This window comes from Pyrus communis, chromosome 2 (genome assembly GCF_963583255.1).
Source record: "Pyrus communis chromosome 2, drPyrComm1.1, whole genome shotgun sequence".
Taxonomy (NCBI): Eukaryota; Viridiplantae; Streptophyta; class Magnoliopsida; order Rosales; family Rosaceae; genus Pyrus; species Pyrus communis.
Window position 1 is genome coordinate 30,034,680 of NC_084804.1, and position 10,781 is coordinate 30,045,460.

Consider the following 10,781-nt stretch of genomic DNA (forward strand, 5'->3'; position numbering starts at 1 on the left):
TGTGCCTATAACATTGATCAAGAGTGATGGTAACCCAACCTATGTGAATGGAGATCCCATGAAGTAGGTTCATATGGGTTAGAACAAGTCACTCGTTGATTGGGCGTGCATTATCAATTTATGTCAATAACATTATTGAGAATCTATCCCTATGGTGTAGATAGTGCAACTACTGCAGCATGTAAGGTTAAACTTGTGTTCTTAATGAATACCATAGCCGATATATAGGTGGTGTGCTTGACTACAATGCACACTTGATGGTTTTACCAATTTGAGTGTTGGAGTGGGGCCACTTCCTATGAGAGCTTAGGCAGGATTTCTAGAGCACTTATGAATATCCAAGTGGGCGCATGGCCTATTCGCACCAACCCGAGGATTCAATGTGGGTGGTTAGTCCTATGATTCACACAAAGAAATCTTGGTTCATAGAAAATTTAATTTTCCTAAATTTCTATGAGTTACCGCTAACTCGTCCTAAGGCTAGTTCATAGTCTAAAAGATACCAATTTTGATGTGTTGGATTCTCACTTTCCTTTGGTACTTCCTTGTCCTCTCATTATACTTGTGTTTCTCTAATTCCCTTCTTCTTGTGAGTCGATTTGTATTTTGAAATATGGGGGGGGGGGGTGTTAGAATTTTAATTGGGTATTTCAAAATACAATTCTTTATTGGTCACTTTAATACTGTTCAATTTGTTTTTAAATTCCTAATTGCAGTTTTGATTTGTAAAACTGAAAAATGAAGCATTATAACGTTGAGGTATAATGAATGGTTTTGAATTACAATTGATGGACTTTGAATTACAATTGTGGTACTGCCTAATCAATCATCACTTTAATCCTCCAATGTCCTTTTGTAATTTGTTATATATATGTAGATTCTTCTTGTTTTTTTTTTTTTTTTTTTTTTTTTTTTTTTTTTTCTTTTTTCCTTTTGAATGGATTTTGGCTATTGAACTTCAAATTCTTTCTTTCCGAAAAATTCCACTAGTTGAAAAGAATCCCATCATCCTATCTTCTCTTAATCTCATGTATTCTCTCAAATGCTATTATAATTTCCACCTCTTATATGCCACAGGAAAGAATCGAGTTGTTCACTCGATCTATGTATTGCGAGTGTACGCTTACAAGGATCATAGGTTGTTGTATTCTGGAGGGTAGGGCGCTATAACCTGCTATATTGAAGCATTGTCTTAGAGGGGCAAAATCTACTCTTAAGGATAGTGACTACACGCCTCAACCTAAAATCGTGTTCTAATCAAGTATCGACGAAGAATGGCTTCTACCATATAAAAACAAGTATTTTGTTGTTATTACACCATTTTATATAACTTACCATGTCAACATAAATGATCATTTACTAATATCTATCTATTGTGATTTGTTGTAGGTGAAGTAGCATCCATATCATCAAAATTTCCAACAGAAAGGACTTCTGAGGCATGAAAGCCTGGAAGTGAAGATAGATAAAGAGACAATACCTTCATTGGTAACTACTTCTTATGTATGATGAATGAGTAATTGATAGCATTAAAAAGCAACCACAATGTGAGGGAATTGTGGGGGTGGCTTAGCTATTGTTTGAGAAATGTTATATACATAAAAAAATGTAAAAGTAATTTGCTTCTAGAAAGAAATTACGACTATTTCTTAAAATTGAAGTTTTAAGGTATCAAAAGATTGGAGATCTTCTAGCAAATACCTTAAATGTGTAGGAGTTTACTCAAGTGTTAGCAAATTACTTATCAAGTCCGAATGCATGTTTGGAGGAATTATGTTGGAAAACAACTACTATTGAATAAAATATAATTTCATAATTGAAAGTGCGCACCATAAGACATAGTCATCAACCTAGTGGATCCAATTAATTAAAGGTTTGACTAGAAAGTAAGTTGTATCATCGAGGGGAATGAGTTAAAAGCCTATGTTTTTAAGAATCGCCATAATGGCAACCCAACCTAGCTGACTAGAGATCCCAAGATCTAGGTTTAAGGGGACAACCGAATTGTGGATGATTCAATGGGAGCACTGCGGAGATAATCTCCAATCCATGTCCTATGATGAAACAATGTTATTTGTAGCGTATTTAGGATAAGCTTTGCTTTTAATGATTCGTATACTTGGAAATAACAAGTGGGGTATTGCAGGATACTCTTAATAGGAAGTCACCTATCTTGAGTGAAGAATGGGGCCATTCTTGTGAGAATTTTTGAAGGGCTTAGTACTCTAAAAGCACTCATGAGAAACCAAGAATTGTTCAGGGCCAAAATGAACACAATCGAGCAACCATTGGGTGTTTGGAAGGGTATTGTGTGATTACTATTGTCTTAGTTCACGCTGAGCAGTTCAAGACATCACGTTCACTGATTAGCCAAGTAAATCTGATAGTAATTCACTACGGAAGGTTCAAAGACAAAAGCCACCTATCTCGATGCGGTACTTTTCCTACTGAATTCTCTCTCTAGTGTCTGCATTGTCATTTGCATGGTATTGAGTCAATTGCCATTTGTGTGGGGGATTGTTGGAAAATTTAATAATATATTTATTATATTAAATGTATTAATTGAATGGAAATTCGAAGTGGAGCCTTTTGGTAGAAAGATATGTCCACTTAAATAAAGTGTTGCAACTTTTGACTCTTCATGAATAGTCACATGCTTTCCAAAGACATATGACACACTCCAACCGAAATCAAGGCGTGATGGCCGTCACGTGAGGGTGACGTAACCATGTGCACAGTGCGGAAGCAAAAATAATAATAAAAGTACGAATAAATAAAAACCAAACTATTAAAGAAGCTAGTTAAAGTAATACGCAAGTGTAAGAATAAGTGTGATAAACAATAATCAGAGCACAGAAAGCCTAAGTGCAGTCCAGAAGAACGAATACTAATTACACAACACCCAAAGGTGATCCTACATTTATGATGTTCTGTCAGAACCACCGTCAAGTCCTCGTGAGCCACCAAAGCACTTCTAAGTAGAACCTGGAGGGGCGCAAAACAAAAAGTGTGAGTGGGCAAAAACAAAGCTTTTCAAAATCATTTCAATCTCAAAAGTTCTAACCCCTCTCCGTAAAACCCGTATAATTTCCCAAAAAATAGAATATATAAATATATCACAACCATGCTCAGAGTAGTCTTAATGTTGTATTCCTTCCTAGTGCTAAAATATGTTTAGTATAACGGCACAAGTAAGGGTGTCGAATCCACAGGGACTAATTGGACCTAAACAACCACTTGTTTTGCAAGAAACCTATTAGAGAATAAAATTAATCAATTTAGACAGATTTGTTGTTGTAACTTGAAAACACACGAAAAATGAAATAAACACAAGTAAATGAATCAACAAATAATAAAATGGAATAGCACCAATGGAGATGAAGCTAGGGATTCGATTTTACCATTGCTAAACCAAGTTCATGTTTGTTAAGTCAGTTTATACTCAGCCATCTACCTATTTCTTGAGTTTGTTTCACTTAGATATGATCAACCATATGATGTGTGGATTTGATCAAATGTTCCTAATCATGAGCCTAATTGTGATGTGCAACTTCGGTTCCTAATCAAGAATGTGTCACGCACAAGAAACTTTCATAAACCAAAGGAAACACTCGGCATGATGTTTTCAAAACATTCCCTTCATTCATTCACATATCCACCAAGAATATGCATAATGTGTGCTTTAATCTTGGCTAAACAACCTGTGGTTAATTCAAATGGTGATCAAGCATTAAAATCAACACACAAAGTCGCAATTAAATCAGAGAATGAAACAAGAAATAGATGGATCAACTGAGCATTCTGAATTAACTACATGGCAATCTTGCAAGGCTACATCGAATCCCTAGAAAGAGATTAGTTACACTTCATGTTTACAGAATGTTTGACATAAACATATACAACATGAGTGAACATAGAATTAAAGAGAAGGAACCCTTGAAGCAAAACTGATGTCGAAATCCCTTAAGAGTGGCCTTCGGTGTTGGTTCTCCAAGCGTGTTGTAAATGAAGGTGGAGTGGCTAGGGTTGAATGATTTCTGCAAATGGGAGAGAAAATGGACAGAGGTGGAGCGGCTAGGGTGTGGGAATAATGGAATCCCCCCAAAGAGAAGTGATTTTGCATGGTTTTATAGGGAGAGAATGGGAGAGAATGGGACTGCCATCATGAAGAGTGGAGCTGGAAATGCCAAGGTGAGCTGGAAAGGCAAGGGAATGCACGGCAAGGTGTGTGGAAATGCATGTGAGTGCATGTTTTGGTGTTGGAAATGCAAAAGGGAGCTGGAAATGCATGTGAGTGCATGTTTTGGTGCTGGAAATACAAAAGGGAGCTGGAAATGCATGTGATTGCACGGCAAGGTGTGTGGAACCACCCAATCTGACTCCAATGTTTTTGCTTTGTTTAGAACCACCCAATATGGCCGAATTGCACCACATGTCTTCCACAACTTTTCCTGAAATTCCAACAGCCAAATTAGTCCTAGATTCCTCATTTGGACTTCAAATTAACTCTCCAGAATCCTCTCCACGTTTGGAATAATGCTCAGCTACCAAAAGGAGTGTTTTTACTTCATTTGCCTTCCAATTGATCCTATTACACACTTGGCTGCACACTAACACCAAATAATGTAAAATGCAACCAGTTTAATCCAAAAACATCACAAAGACGCCAAATATGGAAGATATAAATGCATGCAAAATGTGAATTATCAAGTAGCAACATTCACAATATGTATGTATGTAAGCCATGTCAACTAACTCAGCATAAGATGTAAGTAACCCAGGTAATGTTAATCAATGCAGAATATATGTCAGCCGGAGTCACCTAACGTGACCTGTACGGCTGAACCTAGAGTTCAAATCCACAACTCAATCACTACACCTGCATATGAGTCGAAACCACCTAAAGTGGTCTGTACGACAGGACTGGGTGTAAATAAATACGCTCAAGTGCTATGATCACGTGAAGACTGTGCGAATAATCACGGGTCACCTACAAGTCGGAACCACCTAAAGTGGTCTGTACGACAGGACTGTGCACTTAACTTAGATCCAAGATGAGCGTGTGGTACGAGAGGTCAACATCATGTGAATGACTGTGCCTTACTTTGGGCGGGAGCACTAACACCGGGTTGTAAGTTTATGAGCTCTCAATGCATCTCACATAACTACTAATTCAGAACCATAAACTATAAACTTACCTGGCACTTACCTGTGTGTCCGCAACACCAAACATACCTATATGCAACTACTAATGCATAAATAAAATAGGCAAAAACTATGCATGGCATTTAAAACATATAAACATTCAATTTCATTTTCTGGGAAAAACCACAAGTATATAGGTATATACGGAAAACCAAAAGCCCACTCACTGGTATGTGGAAGGGTCGTAACCCCCGAGCCTTGAGTGACTGAACTCGTCCTCAAGATAGGTCTCATACAATGCTCAAATGGGGTGTTTGGATATACCAACGTGATCTACTCAACCTCACGAACATCCCCATATTTTTAAAATAATTTTCCGACCTCTCACGCGCCACCACGCATCGGCCAAGGCACGGCCAGACGTGCCGGACACACGCAAGCACGTGCCTGGTACACGTGTGGTAACCCTAATGGCGTTAGGGAATATTCCGTCCAAAAATGGAATATACCGTTACATATACCTGAGGCCGTTAGTATATTTCGTCAAAGTTGACGGAATATTCCTTGTCTTCTTCGGTGAGTCTCGCTGGTTGCCGTCGTCAGCGCCGCTGTCCGCAACTTGAATTCTCGTCGGAATTAGAAAATTTTCAAAACTTCATATCTTCTTCATTTCTCAACCAAAATCCATGAAATTTGTACCAAAATGAAGCTTACAACGAGTAGAACAAAACACTACCACTTTCAAGTCCTGAAATTCATGGAATCTCACCGGAAAAACCATGAAATTTCGGCCAAACCTGCAACTCGCCATTCCTGGCCTTCCCGACGTCCAATTCTTCCAAAATGCTTCTCTGAGCTTCGTGAAAGTATTCTAAGGCTTCCTATGACCTTAGCAACTTCTAAAAACCCCACGATCATGTGTGCATGAACAGTGCACCAAATCGGGGTTCCCTGGTTCTTAGGTTTTCGAGGGTTTCAAGTCCAAAAATTGGTGTGGATGAGTTCCTGAGCTTGCTAGGAGTCCAAACCCCACTTTCAAACCTTTGATCCGTGCGTGGATAGTTGTCTTTGAAATGGTCCATACACTTTGTAAAGAAAATGGAAGAAGTCCGAGAGAGAAGAGAAAGAGAAAGGTCCCGGGAGTGTATGGTATGGGTGTGTGTGTGTGTGTTATGTAGAGTCAACCACCAAAAACAACAAAACAACATCCCAAAATGGCAAATAACCACCAAGGGAAAAATCGTCATTTCACACCTATGGGACGAATAATTTGGGACGGGCTGTCACACGTATCTCACATTCCATAAATAGGGAAGCCCCCTATAATCACAAACATAACTTTTTATTGTTTACATAATCATACATAGAGTTCACTAAATATTAGAATCTCATTGAGTCCGTATGAGAGGGTTTTCAACACAATCATGGTTCAAGGAGCCTTGTGATTTGGAGTGTTACTATTACTAGGACGTGGTCTTTGTATCTTGGGAGACATGCGCCGATCAACCATGAGCACCGTAGTGGGATGTAAACTTGTCTTAAGGACAAAGTGTCCAACACTTGCCTCGACCATATTTTCTAGCTTTTTCTAATCCATTATATCATGTTCATATAACATTGGTTACTCATGTGCATGCATGATTCTGATATATAATTTCATGAATTATTTCTTGATTTTTTATGTGATTTATTATAGCAATTAGACCCAATGTTTCCAACATTTTTTTATATTGAATTAATTAATGGTGAGTGGGTAAAGGAATTTGGATGGGTGGCATGGGATTTCGCAGGGATTTTTAAAGGAGCGGAGGGAGTGGGGAATTTTCCATGTGAGTCTAGTTTAAGGGCGGAGGCAGAAGCGGTGCGGGCTGCATTGTTGGCTTGTGTTGATATGGAATTTGATGTGGTTCAGATTGAATCAGATTCTAAGGGTCTTGTGGATATGATTAATGGCAAGGTTCAACTGAATGTTGTAATTGAAGCTCTTCTTCTTTATATTCAATATGTGAAGCAACGGTTGAGGTCAGTAGATTTTATTTTTGCTTCTCGTATTTGTAATACGGAGTAGCCTCTTTCGCCTTATAGGAGGCGGCTTTTATGTCTAGGACTAATTTGGGTTAGAATGGTTGTTTAATACTTTGACTTTTAATGTAAACCCTTCAATTCACATATAATGAAATACTTACCTTCGAAAAAAAATAATTAATGGTAATGGTGAGAAAGGAAATTCTATGTTGCTCTACATATTTCTTAAAAAAGGTGAATTTAGCAATTCTCTTGAAGATGCTTTTATGCTTTTATCTCTAATGCTTTTATGCTTTTATCTCTAAGGTTAGCAAATTGGAACCAATTGTTGGATTGGAAGTTTGAAAAATAGACATTTTCTTTAACACAATCAAGATATTTATCCTTCCCTTTCCCCTTCAAGATTTAGAAATATCGTCACTTGAAGAATGCTCAAACCGGCTTCAAGTAATTAAAATTCTTAAAGTCTCACTTGGGCTAAAAGTCTAACAAATTTCAAATTTTAGCATGCCTTTATTCGATAGGGTGGTTATTATCATTGTAATGTATAATTTTTCTTACGTAATCCACTTTATGCAAGGTGAAATCAAGAAAAAATAGGCTCCCCCAGATTCTGAAATATAAGATCAGTATCAAAATTATCAATCATATGTGAAAGTTTCCAACCATCTTAGGCAAAGAGATGGTGATTGATCTTTCTTGAAAAAAGTACCACAACTAATGCTTTGCTCCTCATGGAAGCTCAATTATAGGTCAAGTACGTCATATTATGATAACCCACACATGTCATATGATGTGAGTCTCTCCTTGTTCTGCTTTTTAGGACTTTTTGGCAATGTAAATTTGCAAAGTGATGAGAATGCATTTTTCGATCTGCAATATATAGTTATTGTTATCTATGTGAGTTAAATGTGAGGCATCTCTAATCAAGTAGAGACATATATCATTAAAATAAAAACTATTTAAAACTATTAGATCGATGAATTTTTCATTCTCCGTCGCAGTCTTTATTAGTCGTGGTTCATTGTATTATGTTACAATTTTTTAGCAAAAAAAATGAGCATATCAATACAAACAATACGACGCAAAATATTTAATTTAGGCCATATTTGCTTATATGTTTTTCTCACAAGATTTTAGACCTGATAATTTAGTTTCCTTTGCAAGGGTAAAAGTAAAACCAACGATTGTGAATCTGAGAAAAAGGCAAAATGATGAATGAAATATAAAAAAGAATAACGAAAGGTAAAGGGTAATAAAACCAACTAAGTTAAAGTTAATAAAAACTTAAGATTGAATTATGGTTTAAGTGACCAAGCGGGTGCATGAAAAGCTCTAAAAAATTATAAATAAAAAATTATAAAGTCACCAAGTGGGTGCAGGGAACAATTTTAGCACTGTAACTTCGAAAAGACATGTACACGATGAACTGAAGGCATCAGAAATAATGAAGTTATGGCTACAATATTAACTAATTTAATTAATTATACGAGATCTACCTGCTAAACCTGCACAATTATCAAAATTAATGATAATCGGACAGTAAGCTTGTGCTTAGGTGCTGCTTACATTACAATTAGCTTTTACGTGCATGTGTTTGTCATATTCATTCAGCATTTTGGAAACAAAACACTAATTAATCACATAATTTTTGAGATGAAAAGGAGGCACACTTTCATCAATATACTCTGATTTAATTAGGAAGAGAAGTTAAAAAAAATATAAATAAAGTATATTCAATTTTCTTTTTTCTTTTTTATACAATGACATTTTACTTTTTAAGGAGATGGAAGATTGAGCTAGGCCACACAATAGGTCATCTACTAAGTAAGTATTGAACTCAATATACATCATTGTCATTCGTATAAGTTAAACCTGAGATGTTTCACTTACAACTGAAGAGGTATTTTACTAAATCGCAATATTAGTTGGTAAGTAGCAGTTGCATTTCTTTAGATAAAATTTTCTCTTAATTGACAAATAGTGGATTGACTTAGGATTCAACATATCTTGACTTAGGATTCAACTTTATATTTTTTTATTGGAATATTTGAAAATTAGAGTCTCTCTCGTTTTCTTAAAGAAACAAACAAAAGAAGGTACTTACGTTTTAATTCTTTGCTTAAAGTCGAATCACCCAGTTTGTCCTTTTAATCGACATGAGTTCCACAGGCACTCATGCATCTCCCCCTTTGGGTTTGTTTAGGGTGCTTGAAAAACGCTTCTAACAATATTTGACAACAAAAAAAATTAGACGTAATTTAGGAAAAGAAATAGTCTTCATATTTTTAAAAAGTGGCATTATAACCTCATGAAGCATTTTGTCAAGCACCAAGCAGGAACCTGCTAAGTTCTGTCGACAACTACAAGGACCTGTTGAGGCTTGTCTGAACCTAACCACAATTACCCTTCACTGCTAGGAAAAGAAATCACAAGCTCTGAAACAATAACATCCAATCCCACATATTCGGCTCAAAATATACGAAAGGAATATGAACTCAATGTAAAGAAAGAGGAACACACAACGGAATTTCAGTTAAATATAAAGGCAAAAAACGAAGAATTAGTTGTATACCGTCAAAATTATGATTGAACCATTTCGATCAACACATGGTACATAAAACAATTAAGCACTATATTTGTAGACCGTAGAAGATTCAGATCCGAGCAGTCGGATCCATAAACGGGCACCAACTAAAGGCCGTTACCTTTCTTTTCCTCTCAATTGCAATACAGTCTAATCACCAAGTCTGCACCGCTAGTGAATAACCATGGCTGCCTTGGATGGAACTTACAGTCCAATACACCTGCATACCAGTCAGGGAAAACAAAGATTTAGCTTTTATATAAAAGTTTGAATGACGCTATGATACTGAGTTCACAATGCATTTGGCCTGCAACTATGCATTTTTTTTCTCCTAACCCCTTAGCATTTTATCTTATCTGCATTCTTGAGAAGGAACCTTGAACACATAATACATTCTAAAAACATTCAAAGCCCATGGAAATATGTTTACGAAGGTAATCTGATGCCCATCTTCAATAATCATTCCGCACATGCACTAGCAGCATTCTATTATCTTTGTTAAACCACCCAACAGGACATAAAATAGAGAAAGCTATAGGTCGCACCTCTCCCATTTGAGCTTGTATGACCTCGGACTATTTCCAATGGAACAATAAGAGGGTTCTGGTTAAGATCTGAATAAACCATTCCTTGAAAAACATATGCAGTGCAGTCATGAGAGCATGCTGCAAACAGTGGGTACGAACCATGGAAAGATACATTGTTGATGTCCTTCTGAAGCAACCTGATAAGTTTCGAAATGTCAGAAAAATATATGCATCCACAGTAACAAGGCAAATGCTGTATAAAGTTAGTTTGGTATTTGTCAAATAGTTAATGACTGGTCATATAGTATTAGACCTATCAAACAAATAACATCTTCCAAAAACCTATGCACTCTGCGGGGTATATCAGAGTCCGTAACACTGGAAGTGAAATAAGCCAGCAGTTTGCACGAAAGTATTATCCCCCTTCCTAAACAGTACAAATCATCATAATAGTTTGCATCATCTACAAAATAAATGTGAAACATACTTGAGAGTTT

At 36.6% G+C, this 10,781-nt stretch overlaps 1 pseudogene; it reads right to left on the reverse strand.

The window, feature by feature from the left end:
- Positions 1-9,648: 9,648 nt before the first annotated feature.
- LOC137727115 (ribosome biogenesis protein BOP1 homolog) overlaps positions 9,649-10,781 on the reverse strand; it is a 7,858-nt pseudogene continuing 6,725 nt past the window's right edge.